At 39.2% G+C, this 19,349-nt stretch overlaps 1 protein-coding gene and 1 long non-coding RNA gene across 7 annotated transcripts in view; both read left to right on the top strand.

The window, feature by feature from the left end:
* Positions 1-745, top strand: part of Pot1 (protection of telomeres 1) — a 77,939-nt gene extending 77,194 nt beyond the window's left edge. Inside the window, exon 20 of the transcript XR_009588245.1 lies at positions 340-745. The gene's annotated coding sequence lies outside the window, so the exon portion shown is untranslated. The remainder of the gene's footprint in view (positions 1-339) is intronic.
* Positions 746-4,447: 3,702 nt separating this feature from the next.
* Positions 4,448-19,349, top strand: LOC132649735 (uncharacterized). 6 transcript variants are annotated; one of them, XR_009588251.1, is made up of 5 exons: positions 4,448-4,552; positions 6,853-7,400; positions 9,904-13,646; positions 13,851-13,951; positions 17,767-19,349. It is a non-coding gene; the product is annotated as an uncharacterized LOC132649735 (long non-coding RNA). The 6 variants fall into 6 exon arrangements; XR_009588247.1 differs by having other exon boundaries at positions 9,904-10,547; positions 13,484-19,349; XR_009588250.1 differs by having other exon boundaries at positions 13,851-19,349.

Genomic DNA, 19,349 nt, shown 5'->3' with positions numbered 1-19,349 from the left:
ACAAACACCCAAAAAATTGCCTAGTGGATAAGAATATTGGGAGTTTGACTCAGCAATTTATATTTTGTATCACACATTCCTCTGATGGTATTTGTCCCACGTTTGAAACTACTAGCAAAGATCTTCCTAGTTAACTCTCCTATATTATGGCACTAACTCCAAGTCCTTCATGAGTGTACTTCATGTATGCCCATCTCTCTGCCAGAGCAGCAGGAACTCTGACCTGTCATCTGCACGGAGCTGGATACAGCTTAATGGTCTTCAAGGGCTATGTTATCAAAACGTCTGCCGTAATGAACACCTTGCACTTCCCTTTTGCTAACTTTTATGTTCCCTCAGGTTGTGTGCCTTTTGTCGAAACTTTATGGAGAAAGAATTATCATTGGACACTTCCACTCTTATGAGAAGAGGAACCTGCAGAGGAATGAATACCAATGTTTCTGTCAGCTCACACATTTGTGGCACGAGCAAATTTGGCACTGAAGTCTTCTGAAGGCAAGTCTGTGGCACAGACTGTGTTTATATAAACCCAGTCATGTTGTTGAAGGTAGAAAGTCTGTCAGAAAATAATAGAAGACCAATTGGACTTACAGTGTGTTGTCAGCCAAGGCTTTGGAGGTTTCTCTCTCAAAGTCACCTTCCATTTGCATTAAAACAAAAGAAGGAAGCTCCTCAAAGAGAAGCTGATGTGAAACCAGAAGAGTTAATTTTCTATGCTGAGAGTGGATATTAGATGTGCATAGCTTTTTAATAGCATATAATTTTCATATTACAAATGCTTAATTAAAGTAATATACATAAAACTTCTGTATGAATTTAAAAAATACTTACATTTCCAGTAACTTTCCAGGATGGTGGATAAGGCTCCATAATGAATAAATTCTAGTTTCATGAATATCTTAATTTGAGACTATGAATATTTAATTTATCTATATCTAACTCTTTTTCATTAATTTTAAACATTCAGTTATTTATTGAATAGTGGATATGGTTCAGGCTCTGAACAGATACTATCCCAGTCTTCGCATACCTTAGGCTAATGAGATGACTATAGTGAGAGTTGTGAGTCACGGGACAGCACAGTGATGAGCAAGTACAAGCATCTTGGAGGTAGCTCGGCCCTGGAGGTTGCAGGAAGTTTTCTGAGAGATGTGATTGCAGTGGCAGTACAAAGAATGCTTAGGGTTGGGGAAGTGACTGGAGACGGGTGAGAAAAAGACTTCTGAGGAGAGCGAGTGGCATAGTCAGACACTGCATTACTGAATGACGCTTCTTGTTGCTCTGCAGAGAATGGGTTGAAAGATAAGCTTAACAGCAGAAATGGAAGCAGTGTAGATACTGTGTGATGAAACATTGACCGAACTTGGGGTGGAAGCAATGGAAAAAAGGCAGTAGACTGATGTACTTAAGAGGTGGATTTCAAGATCCTTACCAAAAGGAAGATCTAAATTCAGTTGTAAATGTATGAGCATCAGAGGAAGTTCATAAACATGGATTCTAGAGAACTAAGATACCTGTGAATAATAATTGTTTAATGGAAGTTACTATGCCACTTGCTCAACTATGGTCACAGCAGCTTTATTTGTAATAGCCAGGAATTTGAAACAACTAAGATATCCCTCAACTGAAGAATGGATAAAGAAACTGTAGTACATTTACACAATAATACTACTCAGCTATTAAAAACAAGGAAATCATGAAATTTTCAGGCAAATGGATAAAACTAGAAAACATCATCCTGAGTGAGGCAACCCTGACCCAGAAAGACCTGCATCATCTGTACTCACTTATAAGTGGTTATTAGTCATAAACTCTAGGACAACCATGCTACAGACCAAAGAAGCCAAGGAGGGCCCAAGTAAAGATGCTGACTCTCAATCAGTACTGGAAATAAAATAGATATCTGAAGTAGATGGAGAGAGGGAACTGGATGGGAAAGGGGATGGGAAGGGTAATGGACATGGGGATCAGGTGTTTCCGAGAGCAGGGGTTGGGGATAGGGGAGAAAACCAGAAGAAAGAACAGAAACTGTGTGAGGGGGACATTTCTGGAATAGAGGAGGCTCCTAGGAGTCCATGGGGTTGACCATAGCTGCGACTTCTAGCAACTGGGGTTAAGGAGCCTGAAGTGGTCATCTCCTATAGCCAGGTGAAACTTCCAGTGAAGGGAGGGGGACACCACCCATAAAACCTTAGACCCAAAATTTGTCATGCCTTCAAGAAGTGTAGGTATAAAGATAAAGCAAAGATTGAGAAAATGGCAAACCAATGGACTGTTTTGTTGTTGTTGTTTTGTTTTGTTTTTTTTTAAAGATGTCCCTGAAGCCAGAATGCAATCTTTTGTCTGTGGGCATCAATATTTCCATTAACAACAGCATAGGGGACTCATGGGAACAGTGTTCACAATACCTCCCTAGTCAAAAGAAAAACGGTGCAGAAGGAAGCAGCAAGTGTTCTTTTCCTATCTGAGAATCACCAACACTGTGGCTAGTCTACTCATTGCCTTCAAACATCCCTTCACATTGAAATATTTATTATAAGTTTACATACGTTTGTGTGCACATGGACAGGAGGAGGTGGGGGTAATAATGTGCCATGGCACACCTGTGCATTCCAGAGGAAAACTTTCAGGACTCTGTTCTCTCCTTCCTCCGCATGCGTCTGTATTAGTTACCATGAACACTGTGACTTACAGAAGGAAGTGTACACTGGGTTAAGGGTTCAGAGTGTTGGGGACCATGGCGAGGACAGCTCACAGCAGACACGGCAGCTGGAGCTCGAAGCTGAGAGCCAACATCTCAAAATGCAAACAAAAAACAGAGCGCTGGGAATAGTGTGTGGTTTTTGAAACCTGTAAGCCAGGCCCCAGTAACACTCTTCCTCTAGCAAGGTCACACCTCCTAAGTCTCCTCAAATAACACCAAAAACTGGGACCAAGTATTCAAATGTCCCACAGAAGTGAGGACATCTCATTCAAACCACCTCAGGTCTCTCGAGTCAAACTCAGGTCCTCAGGTTTGATAGGCCTTTAACCACGGAGACATCTCACTGCCCCCTCATCCTAATTGTAATTTGTTCATTTTGTATCTAGCTGTAGGCCCCTCCCAATTCTACCTTCTCTCCCTCTTCTCCTCCCATCCCCTTCCCTAAGTCCACTGATAGGGGAAGTCCTCCTCCCCTTCCATCTGACACTAGCTTATTAGGTCTCATCAGGACTGGCTGTATTGTCTTCCTTTGTGGCCTGGTAAGGCTGCTTCCTCCTCAGGGGGAGGTGATCAAAGAGCTAGCCACTGAGTTCATGTCAGAGACAATCCTTGTTCCCCTTACTAGGGAACCCACTTGGACACTGAGCTGCCATGGGCTACATCTATGCAGGGATTCTAGGTTATCTCCATGCATGGTCATTGGTTGGAGTATCAGTCTCACAAAAGACCCCTAGGCCCATTTTTTTTTTAATTTCTGTTGCTCTCCTTGTGGAGTTCCTGTTCCCTCTAGGTCTTTCATCTCCCCCTTCTTTCATAAGATTCCCTGCACTCTGCTCAAAGTTTGGCTATAAGTCTCAGGATCTGCTTCAGTACCCTGCTGGCTAGAATCTTTCAGAGACCCTCTGTGGTAGGCTCCTGTCCTGTTCCCTGTTTTCTCCCTCTTCTGATGTCTATACTGTTTGCCTTTCTGAATGAGGATTAATCATCTTACCCAGGGTCCTCCTTCTTGCTTAACTTCTTTAGGTGTACAGATTTTAGTATGTTTATCCTATATTGTATGTCTACAAGTGAGTATATACCATGTATGTCTTTCTGTTTCTGGGATACTCAAGATCCAGCTATACCACTCCTAGGCATATATCCAAAATATGCTCAAGTATACAGCAACTGCATTTGCTCAACCATGTTCATAGCAACTTTATTCGTAATAGCCAGAATCTGGAAACAACCCAGATGTCCCTCAGCAGAGGAATGGATACAGAACTTGTGGTACATTTACACAATGGAATACTACTCGCAATTAAAAACAAAGAAATCATGAAATTTGCAGGCAAATTTTGTGGGAACTAGAAAAGATCATTCTTAGTGAGGTGTCCACTGTTCTTCCTAGAACTGAAAGAGCCAGTCCCTCCTTTTGCTCTTTTAAGGTCTTATCCATGCTCCCACATCATTAATAACTTCTTTTCTCTCTGGAGCTAATCAGTTTCTTCCAGGTATGTATATCTCTTTATAACCCTTTCATTACATAATGGGTTTTACATTTTTCTTCTAACAATGTTTGAGAATTTCATATATGAGTATTGTTTTTACATTATTTCCACACCTCCCTTTCCCCACTGCAACTCTTTCCATGTTTTCTTAAATTTATGACCTCTTCCTTAATTATTCTTTCACACACACACACACACACACACACACACACAAAATGTCCCATTTAGTGTTGTTGTTTTTGTGTATTTGTTTAAGACTGACCGTTTGGAACTGGATAAACTTCTTCTTATCCCTGGAGAAGACCAATTCTCCCTCTCTGTCAGAAGAGCTCAATTACCTATATCGCTTCATCAAGAGGTGAGTCCCTGTGAGCTTTCCCCAGTCCGTGTTGTCATGTCAAACTGATTTTTATTAACCTTAGAATTTAGTCTTTTAATTTCTTAAAGCTCCTTTCTTTTAACTAAAGCCAAGACTACTTTAACTTAAAATGGCCACACACATTTTAGTCACACAACAATGCTGATAATTGGAAGGAAAGACCCATGGGAAAACTTGCTAGTGGTTATAAGTATACTGGAGGATACTAATTTCTAGACAGACAAGTTTCTTTGAAATCCTCATCTAGCCCTGGTAAGAGAAATTCTTTCTCACTCACCTTGTCTCTGAAGGTTTGATACTGTGTGTTTCATGTGGCAATCAGGCATTAGCTAACCTAGTTATCACTTAAATCAAAGCTAATTTAGTCACTTACCTCCTTGTGTTCAAATTAATTTTACTTCAAATTTAGATTCCATATTTCTGTCTTCATGCTAGATAGGCTAGATCATTCAGATTAGTTTTGGTAGTAAACTAGAATTGTGTTTCTTTTGAGAGCCATTGAGGATTTCTATCTCTAAAGACTGTTTTCATCATGTAAGTTAACATTTGAGACAAAGGAGGTATTAGGATTTCCTGTGAAAGCTGGTGTAAAAGTTTCCAGGAGCAGTAGGAGTGAGAGTGTTACTAGGATACTGAAGTCATTCGGGATGAGGCCAAATCTACTCTTATATAGTCTGGGAAGTATGATCAGGAATTAAGGCAACAGTGATTAAAAAAAACTGCCCACTGTCTTGGTGTCTTCATTGCTCTTATAAAGACCATAATACTAACCTGCTTGTGGGGGGAAAGGGTTTATTTTACTTACACTTTCACAACATAGTTCATCATCCAAGGGACTCGTGGCAGTAACTCAAGGCAGAAACATGGAACAGATGCAGAATTCATAGCAGAGTGCTGTCTACTATACCAGCTTGCTTGCTCACAGCTTGCTCAAACTACATCACATCCTGTGTGCATGGAGTGTGCCTCTGAGTGAGACTATGTTTTATACTAAGGAAGAAAACTTGCTATCATTTGCAATAGATCAGTTGTTCTGCTCTACAGTGAAAGATTAGAGAGAATGGGTATAGAGGAAAGTTGGATAACAGGTGCTCAGGATTCTGTCAGATAGGAAAATGTGGTTTATTGTTCCACAGTAATGATAGTTTACAACAACTCATCATGTATTTTATGAAGAAGTAAAAGTTAGGAGTCCGAAGGCTTCATATCTGAAGAAATAACAAGCATCTGTCACAGCTAATTATCTTGATTTGATCATGTCATCTTACAGAAGTGAACTAAATTACCTCAGTATATACTATAGACATGAACAATGATTATGTTGATTCAAAAGAGAAAATGAAATTGAAATTGGCATGTCAGATAATATTGGGGACAAAAAAAAAGATGGCAAGTGTCAGATAATATAATTAGAAAGAGACATTTGGAGGACAACAAACAAGGAAGATACTTAAAACACTAAGAGATTACCAGAAGAAAAAAGCAGATAAAAAGACTGTATAAGTGACAAAGGACAGAATATTAGGAAGGAAGCAAGCTCACAGGAGAGATGAGAAATGAGGTAGAAACGCAAGAGGAAGGAAGCACAGGCTACAATCAGGTCTTTGTCTCTCGCACAGGAGGGAGTCTGGAGATTCAGGACTCTGAGAAAGGATTTCCAGACCTTGGGCACATGCTAATTACTGTCCGCGGGGAGCCTCCATGTTTCTTACTAAGGTAGAACAAGATGCAAAGATAGCAAGAGCAATGTTTCCCTGATCAGAATAATCAACCTTCATTACTAATATTTGCTTGTAATTTATTAGTTTTTGTGGGATTCGACTTTCGCCTGAAAATTTTTAAGAGGATTCAAAACAACAACAAAATCTCTTGAATGGGATGGAATGTGAATAAATAGCCAAAGAGAAGTTCTGTCATTCTTGCTGAGACTCAGTCAGCAGGTACTGAGAAGATTCTATGCTGAGATCCTTTAATAAGCAGTTCAGATAAATTTCAGTTCATTTCAGTTCAGATGCAAGAAGACAGACATCTCAAAGCGCTTGCAGAACAGCAGTGATGTGCCCCATGACCAGTCTGATCTAGAGTTGACAAAGTGCACACTTGATAGCACTGTGTCATGTGTATATTCTGTGTTTGCAGATGTATAAAAGATAATGACGATGACGTCTCACAAGTATTGTCAGCTTGAAAGAATTACAGCTCAATTTTTGAAGATAGATGAAGATGCCCCCCAAAAGAAGTTAGATTCATGAAGATAATACCTGATTTCTTTCATGTAGGTTTCCACTGAATTACTCAACATCGATCCAGCCAAAATCCCATGAAAAGGAAGACCCCCTTCACCAGTACAGTTAGATAAGGACTGGTGAAACACTGAGATTCCCACTGCACCGAACAAATAGAAGAGAGAGGAAGAAACTTGCCCCCTCATCCCAAGCTTACCTGGGAAGAAGTGGCCACTTGGTAGTTGGCCTCTTCAGTGTTGAAGATGTGATCCCATGATCACATCTACTGTGATGTAGTACATGCTGGTATTGACAGACTGTTGTGAATTGGGGTCTTGTGGAAGATTTAGATCATTGGCGGCAGGACTCTGAAGGGCATTTTAGGACCCTGGTCCCTCCTTGCTCTCTTCTGTTCCCTACGTGATGTTGTACACAACTTCTACTCGGCTGGACACCCCTGCCAGGCTGTGATTCCACACCACAGTTCTACTCGGCTGGACACCCCTGCCAGGCTGTGATTCCACACCACAGTTCCGAAGCAACGAGCAAGTTGGTTAGGGATTGGAACCCCAACAACTGTTCGCCCAAATAGGTTTTCTGAGGTAATTACCTTAGATATTTTATTAGAGTAACGAAATAACCATTCTCAAAGAAATCCTGGGTACTGTGTGCCTGGATAACCCTTATCCGGACCAAAGTCATAGTCAGTATTGTACATATGCCATAGTTAATTATGTGGGACATGGCTGTAAGTCAGAAACATTAGGATCATTTATCCACAGAAACATTACAGTTAGGCTCTTACATTAATACAATACTAAAAACATAACAATAGATAATATACACTCATATTTGATTGTACATACAGACACAGGCATGCATGCATGTGCACACACAACTTCATCCTAATTAATTTCTGGGTACAAGCAAAGCAAAGAAAATGTGCTTCCAAAGAAACTGTATCACACCCTCGCTTTCTCCACCATCTGCTCTCTGAGCTTGCTAAATGAACGTACAAGCTAATTTATCACTTTCCTCCTCGTAAGGATCACAAAGATTCAGACAGGGATGTTACAAAGTCTTGTAGGCTCTATTAATAAAGCTTTCCTTTATAGTGAAATAAACTGAAACCAAAAGAGGATGTTATTAAACACACAAAAATATCCTCCAATTTGCAAGCAAGACACAAATATTAGGCTATTAAAATGAGTGTACCAAACAGAAGAAAATTTTAGAAAATATTTTCTATTCGGTTCAAAGAATATGTGAAATACTGTAACTAGAATCATCCTAGAGAACGGTTCTAATTAGGCAAGTGAATGCGTTTCTTCACAATAATCTAAATATCTTTTTGTGTTCCCCTTTAAGTGTAACTATGTATCAGCCAGCAATCCCAGATGCAACTTCTACTTTTGGACCCTAAGTGTCCATGAGCTCCGTGTTACATCAAAATTGCTCACAATTCTTATTGATAAAAGCGGCAGAAAGTATTTCTCAAAACATTCGGATCAATTAATATGAAGTTTACACAGTGTCATATATAAAAATCTCTACTTGTAGGAGAGTCTAAAACGTCTTAGTTTCTTATCTTTCGTTTTCCTCTTTCTTTTCCTTCTGTACATTCTTTCTCTTCTTCCCTTTGCCCGTTTTCAGTTTTCCCCACTTTATAGATACATTTATGAAACATGTATGCTGAGTGTTCTCATTGAAATCCCACTCACTGCTTCAAACTGCACCAGCTCCCTGAGGCCCTAACCTTTTAAAAGTTATGCTCAACACATACTGTTTTTCTTTTCTCCTCCTCCTTTTTTTTTTTTTTTTTTTCTTCTTTTGCTTTGTTTCATAAGACAGGGTCTCACAGCTACTGTTGGTCTTGAAATTACAGAGACAGTTTATATTCTTTTAGGTTATCTCCTCTTGACATTTTGCTATTTCTAATGTGAAAAAGTAGTATTTATTGGGGAGTCTTTATTGTGGAGAGGGAGTGTTTGCGGGTGCTGCCTGGGAGCACCAACATCACACCCATAAACCACTAGTCTACCAAGGAGGTGACAGAGAAGTGTGAAGAAAGCAGTGAAGGAAATCCTCTGAAATGTACATCGTATTACAGACCATGGGGTCCGGAGCTACAGCCAGCTTCCGAGCACAGCTCTCTACTTTCAGGAACTCTGAGTTTGGTCAAGTTCAGTCTCTGAACCCCAGTTTGTCACATTTTCTAGATACTGAGATTTAAAGAGGATAATGGGTGTGAGACAATTAGCATAATGCCTAATTGGCCTGCTGAGATGTTCATTCACATTGCCTAGAGGACCTCTAAAGGAATAATGCAATGTGAATTAAAGAGCACAACTGAAGGATATAGCTGAGAACTCCTCCCATTACTTACCATCCTAGCTCATGCTTCTTCACAACTCCTTTCTTTTATGTGGAACTTTGTGACACCTAACAACGGTGACGGTGACAGGAACTTCCCTTTCGACATTCAGAAATTGTAGTACATTTTTAAATATTTATGAACAGAGAATAATTCAGGATGTTTATTTAAGCAGATGCATTTTAATTCTGAATACATGTCTAACAGCTTTAGTTACTGAATAAATAGCATACCAGCATCTTGTGACTAGAGGTGATGGGTGAGGTTTGGAGTACAGGATGAGAACTGAGTGCTTGTAGCATCTGTCATCAACAGGGGAAAACTATCTGATAATGATTAATTTTTTTATCTCAGTGTTTTGGTGCGTAAGGCAGCGCTTTCTGTAGTTTGTGTTTTCCATTGCAAGGCTAATGCCTTAAATTTTGATATTTAGTATTCTTACATCTGTCAAAATGCATTCTAAGTCATATACAAACATGTCATTTGCATGTTGATTAACTGTCACAATTTTGTCTTAATGAGCTCATAACACGAAGTGCACATAAATTACAACTGCACAGATTTCTACTCGTCCCCAAAGCTAACTTAAAATAGTCATGTGGGTTTTTTCTTTGTTTGTTTGTTTTGTTTTTTTTCTTCTGAAGAAAATCTGTAGCCAATGTACAAGTTACACATTTTGTTTATCATGCAATTTATAACGGATGCTATATTGTGGATTTATTTATACACAGCGGTTGAATTTTCAGATCAAGAGTGTAAATACAGAAAGGTCCAGCCAATCTGAAGTACAAAGTTAGTGTGATCAAACGAAACAGTTTGGAAGCCCAAGGCTGGAGCTGCACTGTGGCATTACCTGCAGCGAGGCAGGCGAGAGAGCTCTTCCTCATGGTAGCCTGGACTGACAAGAGAAATGAATCCAGTGTGAGACTGTGGCAGTCAGAGCAAGCAGCAGCTCGAGGGGCCTGTCAGTGTCTCTGCGTCCAGAGACCTCCAGAAACTTACCGTTAGGCCCATCTGCTGGCGTCCAGGCGCATTCCAAGTCCCTGCCAAGCTTCAGAGACTCCAGATAGTTCTGCAGAAATACTAACGTGACGGTTTCCCTCGGGACTGCGAAAGAACGGACTTCAGCTCTGGAAATCCTCCAAGTAAATGCCCAGCCTACAAGTTCAAGTGCGCTGAGGGGTACCCATGCCAATCTGGTAATTCAATGCCTTCTCAGCACAGTTCCAGGACTGCTTATGGCTCTGGTTTTTCTGCCTTCATTCTCCAAGAAGCAGGTCCTAATATACAATAGACTTTAGGAATCAGAACGCTTTTGTTCACATATTTTTACGGAACAAAATTTCATAACATAGCTGGCAAGATGGCTCAGCAGGTAAGAGCACTTCCTGGTGACCTGAGTTCAATGCCCAGGGTACACATGAAAGAAGGAGAGAACCAAACCCAACAAGCTGTCCTCTGACATCCGCACTCACAGGTGGCACCGTGTAGTCCCCTCCCCAAACACACGAAGTGATTAGATACTTTTAAAAACTCATAGTTATTGGAACTTTGAAACTTTGAAGCATCTCATTAAGGAATGATTTTGCCTGTGTTTTAGGAGGAACTCACAAAATCTTCCTACCTTTCATTCTGTTTTAATCTGTACCAATTGCTCTAGTCTCTCCTTTTTATCAAAAGCACAGGATCAGATGAGCATAGCAGATGAGCAGATGTGTGCAACGACCATTGGAGAATTCAGTAGTATTCAAATTCATGTAATGTTCAATTGATGGTCACGTAAGGCAGTGTAGAAAAAAGAATAAATGATAAGAAAGATAAAAACAGTTTATGAATGATGGGTAGTAATACTTCTTTTTTCATATTCTTTGTGCTAATATTCTTCCAAGTTTCTTGAGTTAAAAGCAATATACTATATATTATATATTACATTATATGTTATATAGATAATATATTTATGTCCCTTGGAAACCTACTTTGATGACTTTAGCCTTAGAATTACATCGGCAATGAAGCACATTGCTATATCCAATGAGTGGTGGCCTCAAGGTCCAGGTTTCTTCAGTCTCCTGTTCTTTTTTCTAACTTTCAAACTGCCTCTGTAACTGAAAACTTTAGTTAAAGAACAGATAAACAGCAACATAGTGTCAGCAAAATTTTATCTGAATTCAAATTCTTCTTAAAACCATAAGACTCTTCCCTGGTTATTTCAAGAATGTTAGAAATCTAAAGCGAGAAGCCATCATTTCAATATGATAATCTGTTTACAGATGTTTTTTAAACATATCAGAAGCCAACTTCAATATGAACTATGCAGTTCGTTGAATCATAAGTTGCTATTGACTTGGGTTTTCATTTTCAATTCATTGCAGAAACTAAGAAATGCCACAGGCTTGCTAAACAGCATAACATAATGTGTCCACTTGTGGGTTAGTGACAGTGATTTTCAACGATGAGGACCTATAGTATGACACACAATACTAACAATTCAGAATACATACAGTTGAGAAGGCAATTCTTTGACAAAGGTGCTCACACTGTTAACAGAGTCACTTTGTAGCTGGACAACCTGGAGAGTGGGCACTGTTCACTCTCCTTGTGAACACAATATAAATACCACCTCAAGCATTGTGCACAAGTGCCATTTCTTCTTAACATAGTTTATAAGTGACACTTGGTTGAAGAACTCATGGGAGTAGCAGGTGTGGTATTTTCAGATAAGAGCATGGTAATTAGCTACTAATCCATTCCACCTGGCTAGAGGCGTCAGGCTGTTCTCTAGCAACGTTTTCCAGGAGAACGGTCTGAGGGTTTGTACACACGGTGTGGAGATATGCCTGGCTTTGTCACCATTTCTTTGCAAGGATTTCATATTTTAATGTGTACACATCCAAAGAATTGCGATCTGAGAAAATAAGTCTAGATAAACTCCCTTAAAACTTAATGATTGTTACATGTTTTATAAACATTAAGATATTTAACTGATCCTAGACACAACTGTCATGAGTTACCTCATAACTGTCAGGATAGTTGCTGAGTGGAAAGAAGGAAGATGACTCACTTACAGTGGGAAACATAGGAGATATCCTTAAAAGTTAAATATAACATTACCAGACAGCCCAGCTATTCCACTTCCTTCTAAAAAATCCAAAAAAAAACCAAACAAACAAACAAACAAAAAACAAAATTAAAGCAATAAAATGAAAGCACACCAAAGCAATGTTTACCTGTTCATAGCCACAAGACCATTATTAACAACACACAAGAGGTGGGAATAAGACTGTCTGTGGATGGGTGAGAAGTTAAAACATAAAGTGGCTTACAAATACGGTATTTTTCACCCTGAAAAATAAGAATGCTTATTGCATGCACAAACATGGACGAACCTTGAGGACGTAAGGCTGAGTAAAGACAGCTGCAAAAACACAAATACTATATGACCCAAAGCAGATGTCCCATCCAGGATAGTCAAATTCATAAAAAAGTAAGTAGAATGGTATTTGCTGAAAATAAAATAAAGGGGCAATGAGGGTTGTTTTTAATGGGTATGTGGAAGTGTGCAAGAAGAAAAAGTTCTGAGATTGCAGAACAATGGGGATTACTTAAACACTGAACTTAAACTTGTACTTAAACATGGGTAAGACAGTAATTATGTTACATATATATGTATATATATATATATATATATATATACAGTTAAAATGTATGTACATATTTACACACATATAGTTCCAATTTTATATGCTGTATCTTGAAATCTTAACTGAGAATTCCTGATTTTGAAATTGTTTAATAATTAGTGTCATGGCTGGGGAAAAAAAACCATAAAGCAGAAATTTTATCTGACCCAGAGTGCCCTTGTCTCTCATCTGATTCTCAAAAGGAAAGTTTTCAGAAGAGGCAAGAAGCTGTAATTTCAAAGTTTCCCTGGGTAGAATGCAAGAGCTTTCCTTCTTTCATAACCCACTGAGTGAAACTCATTTTAACTTTAAAATTATTCAATGAATTTAGCTTCTTTAAAGAAACATCCCTAGGGCAGAAAGAATGAAAGAGCCAGAGTGGATGGAGGACATGAAGGAAACAAAACCGTCCAGCCAATGCCTGGCCCAACCCGAGGCCCACCCCACGGGAGAAAGCCAGCCCTGAGGCTATCAGAGGTCCTCTGTGATGCTTGCAGACAGGAGCCTAGCACAGCTGTCCTCTGAGGAGAGGAGGGAGGGGGCTGGATCTGGATGTAAAGTTAATTAATTAATTAAAAGGCACAGAGGATGGACACGCACATGAGCTCACACACTGTGTCTGTATGTACAGGGCCTGCAGGGGTGGGTGTGCTGCACGTGGATCCCATGCTGAGAGAAGTGCCCACACCTCCACATCCCTAACCCTCATCCTAGCTTCAGCTGATAAACACCTGTGAATGAAAAATTAGTTTTCTGCAAGGAAGTCTCACTGGAAAAACAAACCACTCTTAAGGGTAGGCCACATGCCAGCATATATTTTATGGCTTCTGGTTTCAAGTTTTTACGGGATTCCAGTATATGCAAATGTGTGTGTCTCTCCATTTATGCTTCTTGTAATTTTTATCTGGCTTTTTCCCTTCTGTTTGTGTTTTTTCCTATCCTAGCTTTTTTTTTTTAATTTTTGTTTCATTATTTTATTTTTTATTATTATTCTTTAGATGCTGTTTGTTTTCTAAAGAGAGACAGAAAGTGTGGATCCAGATGGGAGAGGAGGTTGGGGGCCTTGGCAGTGAAGAGGAAGCATACATCAGAATATATGGTATGAAAAAAATACATTTCCAATAAAAGAAAAAATAGATGTAGTGCCCGAGCAATATCAAAGCATACAATACTCAGCGTCTCACAACACACAGCCTCGCCTTTCCAGGCTGTCAGGTTTCCTTGTGTTCCTGGTGTGTGGGCAGGTTAAAAGATCATCGTTTTGGATGAGAAACACAAAACTCTCTTCATTTTCTACTGCCACAGATGCTCTTGAAAAGCAAACATTCGTAATACTGGGTTTTTCATATCAAAGAGGAAGTAGACAAAGCATCAGAAAAATTTAGAGACAAGGATTTACTTGAGGAAATTAAGAACTGCTGATTCTGAGCTTCCAGATATCCAAGCTAAAAGGGGAAAATGTGTTGGATATCTTTGGCTAATAGAATAAAAAAGGCAAACAAGCAATGTTGTCATTTAGATCTGGGTGTTGATTATTCTGCCACATTCTACATGTCCTGTGTATGTGGTCTGTCTTCTCATGCTGAGAATATCTCATCTGAGAACATCTTCCTGGTTTTCCTGGTTCATCTTTAAGTCCGTATGTTCTTGTAAATGATTTTTCTATTCTTATCTACTCTACTCTAATTCTTCCATCTGTTGTAGCTCCTTACTAGCCACAACTTCTTAGTGTCTAGGTGCACCACAGGTGACCTTGTGAGCACTGTTTCTAACCTTGACAATCCCCTCAAAATATCTCATCATCTTTACTTTAAACAGGAAGTCTATGACCCAATTCGTATTGCCGCCCCCTCCATTAAAGCCCAATAATTGCTTTGCACTAGCCACTTGCACTGAAGTATGCTTCCTCCGGAGCTTTCTGAAAGCACTTTGTTCATTTTCATGTTTTGCTTTTCTGATCATGTGCCTACTCGACGTAAATGAGAAGATGCTAGGATGCTGTCATTCTGCTCTGCAGTGTATCAGCTCCTAGAACAATGCCCTCAGCTACCACCAATGCCAGAAGCTATCAGATGCATGATTGCCTGCATCAAGCAGTGAATAAAGTCCTTTAAAAAATACAGCACACGACCCCTGACTTTTCTACCCCAGGCTTTTCCTGCCCCGTTTTGATAGACATCACTCTACTGGAAATTGTAGACACCGAAATACAGTTTTAAAAGGTAAACGCTATTAACGACTTAGGATTCCCTGCCCTTTAACACAGAAAACACAATTCAAAGGTTACATAATATAGAGAAAGATACTTATTGTAATGAATTAGCTGGAAACATAGTTAGGCTGGCAAGGTCAAGGTCTGCAGAGCAGAGTAACAGCCGAAGGCCAGCATGCAAGGTTGAGAAGACAGCCTTTTCAGGCTCAGACTTCTTAACTCCGGTCTTCAGCTCACTGAAGGAGCCCACGTGCAATACGGAGGGCACAGGGACTGACTCAAGTGCACAGGCTTAAATGCAAGTTTCACCCAGAAATAACCTCACATGTACACCTGAATGTTAGATTCACCTTAACAAAATAACTTAACTCTGAAGGCCTTCTGAAATGTAAAAGCTTAGCTGTTCAGTGGACATTCCATGCACAGCTGTTTGTTTCCCATAAGTCTTAGGGAGGGGAGTGAGGTGAATGGACTGCCATAATGACTGGGTTTACTCACATACATGCTGTATAGATGTGTACAAAACCACATTGAAACTTTCATGTGTAACATGAAAAGAACCCACCCCCCGTCTTTGCACTCAGTGCCACAATGCTTATTTGTGGGTTCAATATTTTTCTTAATCAGGCTCCATTCTCTCTTATGAGGATGGCACTCTGCCAGGGAACAGAAGAATGTATCAGAACCTTTTTAATCTAGATGAGGAATTGCAATGCCCAGAGCCTCAGTTTCTTCATTTCTGAAACTAGTGGAATAGCTTTGATGATGTCACAATGGGATGGTGATGTGACTGACAGGATAAAATGAAGCTTCAAGGGCAACTGGTGAGGAAATTCAGAGAAAGAGAGTTACACAAAGCAGGAGATAACAGTGAATTTAAGAGGCAGAAATGGCTTTGTGTACTCTCACCTCCCACTGGAATAGCACAACCTGAATAGAATAAGAACATAATCGGGTGGTTGAAGGTTGCTCTACCATTGGCAAAGGACACACACAACACACAACACAGCACAACACAACACAAAACAAACAACACCCTACTACCCTACCTGCTGGTCTGGAAACCCTGGCTTCATTCCTGACTCCTTAGTAGGTGCAAATAGCTAGCCAAAAACAAACAACAACAACAACAACAAAAAATTATCACCTTTTTGAGTATTTACATAGGGTGGGATGAAGTGAGGTTCTTTCATGCAGGACCAGGCTTCAGAAGACCCAGGCTTCAAACTCAGGGAGGATGCCTTCTGCAAGCAGTGTTTACAAATATCCAATAGGAAGATGCCTTGAACATAACTGGCATTGGTCGTATTACTATAGATATATTACTGAATGGCACTTATTGAAACATTCTTTGTGATGGATTCTCAGTATTGCTGTAACAGACACTATTATTATTCTGTATATCACTAATGTTATTCATTGTACTCTGCACAGTATATATTTAGAGTTTTAATATTCCCAATCTTTTGCACCTTCACAATGTTCGGCTGTTGGTATAATGTTCTTGAGGAATGTATACAATTTACCCTTGTTTATTCAAATACTGAATTCTTTACTCCACTATCTGGTTTCAATCTGGACATTGCATTGTGATGCTTATTCTAAGTATCACCTGTCTCAAGTTTGTGTAAACATGCCACCATTTGTTCTCTGTATTGTCAATAAAACAACCAGCCAATGCTGAACAATGGAGAGAATAGGGTGAGAAATCCTGGTCTGGAGGGGAGGAGAAGAAAGTAGGGTGGGAGAAGTCAGAGAGGAGAGATTGGGAGGATAGGACTTGGAACCAAGAGGAGAGATGAACTGGACCTAAGATATGACTAAAGAGCAAGTATAATGTGGAAAATCTGAATGGTAGGAAACTATGAGGGCTTGGAGGTTAGGATGGAGTAACTATTGCCCAGCATTGTGTTCTAGGTTAATTAAATAAACCCTAGTCTTTGTGTGGTGATTTGGGTATACAGCTAGTTTAGGAATAACTGCTGCTTAACTAAAAGATAAATCAATATTAAATATTTATAAACAACAACACTCCACATTTCTAAATGGAACACTCTTCACTTTTGCATGCCACTGATGTTGGCAGTTACAGAATATTTTACCACTGTATACCCAGAAGCAGAACTAACAGCTTTGAAGTCGATGGCTTGCATATTTGATTGGCTTTAGAACAATATTTCTCTTTGTTCTTTTCATATTAAAAATATCAAATCATACTATTTCTGAACACAAAAGCTACATGTCAAGCAGCATTGTGTCAAACATGAAAAGATGTAAAACTTTCAGCTCTATGCTTGAACACGCATGACTTTAATGCTTTCTTACATATAATGCCAAGTTTGTGCTCTCCACACTTTCCATGTGAAAGATCTGTTTCAGCCAACCACTCCACCCGCTGGAGCCCTTCACTGCATTGGTGTGGTAGAAATCTGATACCTATTTGTAAAATGGATGAAAGATGAATATGAGCCATATGTGAAATCATTTAATGTCAGCCGTGTATTCGTATCACTAGACCATCAAAAGGAATATAGTTATTTTTTTTAATTATCTCTGTGGAATGTTTAAACCAAAAGATTTCAGTGGATGTTCCATTCTGCTGTGCTTTTGATTTCTTAGGGCACTTACCAACTCACCAAATGCTTTCAATGAAAATGTTTGCTTTTTTTTTCTTTTGGACATTTTTTTCTTATCACCTTCAGGGAATAGAATGCCAGCCTGACTCTCTCTGACAGATCTACCATGGCATGTCTACTCTGATAGAAAATTCTCCTCCCTGAAGGCTTTGCCTCTCCTGCAATGAAGACTCCTGAATACATGCTGTCATCAGCAGCTGTGCCTAAGTGTAGACACACAGACGATCTTGAGCTTTTTTTTTTTACTCTAGAAACCCAAGAAGATTCTTTAGATCAGCAGCTTCACCAAAAACAGCAATCTTTCCCCTATTTACGGAGGCTGCCCCGTCATTGTGATTTTCTTACTTTTTCTTCCTCTCTATTAAAAAGCAACTGATTTACTCTTATATTTTCAAGGATGTGTTCAAGTGATAGAGATTTTAAAAACTATGTCACAGGATTTGACAACAACAGAAGGACATGTGACTAGATTATTTAAAGAGAGAGAAAAGGCAAGCAAGACAGGGAAGGAAAGGTGAAGGAGTAGTGGGTGATAGACAGGAGTAAGGTGCTTTAAGTACATCTACCTATACACTTATGAAATAATCACACCTCGTGATTAGTAGAATTAATACGTTCTAGTGAGAATGAGTGGGAAACAGTAGGATGGGAATAAGAGATGGTTGACTTTGTGATGCAGACACGAGTGCCCCAGTCGATTGCTGAGTAGCCCACAGTGATCTGGCAGTCCCCATTTTAGGGGTGCAATGAGGAGCAGTAAGGAGTCCATCAACGGCTTAATTCTGACTATGCAATTTTCTCTAAAGCATTTATGTATTTCTTGTTTCAGGGATAGTATATTTATTATAGAGATATAAAAATATACACATAATGTACCACTTAGAAAATTACTACAAAAATTTTAAACATTTGTGCAATATTTCTAAGTCAATAGTCTCTCATGAGCTAGAGGAATGGCTTATCACTGAGGAACGCTTGCTACTTAAATACTGGCACTTCTCTGCTTGCTCCCCTTACATAATTAAATAATGTATGTCAATAAAAGAACTCTTTAGCTACCACAGCCTTTTATGAATGGACCAGTACAACATAACTCTTTGAAGCACAGTTTATGTTAGTTAGTAACTAATAATGTGTATATCATATAAACATAGGACAGAATACATATAGAATGTGACATTATATTTTATAACTCTTAAGTATTTGTATAAATTTAGAATCTTTAGGAATAGTACCTGGATGTCATTCTTTGAATACACAAAAGATGGATTTTAACAAATAATTATAATCTGTAAAAACATTCATATGTAAATTATGTAGCTATTTAAGTAGTTATTTGCCATCACATGTTCTAGTGCTGTCTCAGCTGTTTCCAAATGAGGATACATCAGGATGGGAAGAATAGAGACACTGAAAATTAGCTCTGTAGTCTAAGTCACAATATAACTGAGGATGGAAAACTCACAACTGTAACCCGAGTCTGCCCTGCATTCTGTAGTACTTTCTGGTACCTTAGGAGAGAATAGTTATATAAGTCTAAGTCATGGTTGGAGGATATACTTTTCTTCTGAAATGTATTTTCCTTGAGGAAAACATCAAATTTCAAATATTTAATATGAAATATATGATATCAAATTAAATATATTTTC

The sequence above is a fragment of the Meriones unguiculatus genome, chromosome 21 (assembly GCF_030254825.1).
Source record: "Meriones unguiculatus strain TT.TT164.6M chromosome 21, Bangor_MerUng_6.1, whole genome shotgun sequence".
Taxonomy (NCBI): Eukaryota; Metazoa; Chordata; class Mammalia; order Rodentia; family Muridae; genus Meriones; species Meriones unguiculatus.
This window is presented reverse-complemented; position numbering and strand designations above follow the sequence as displayed.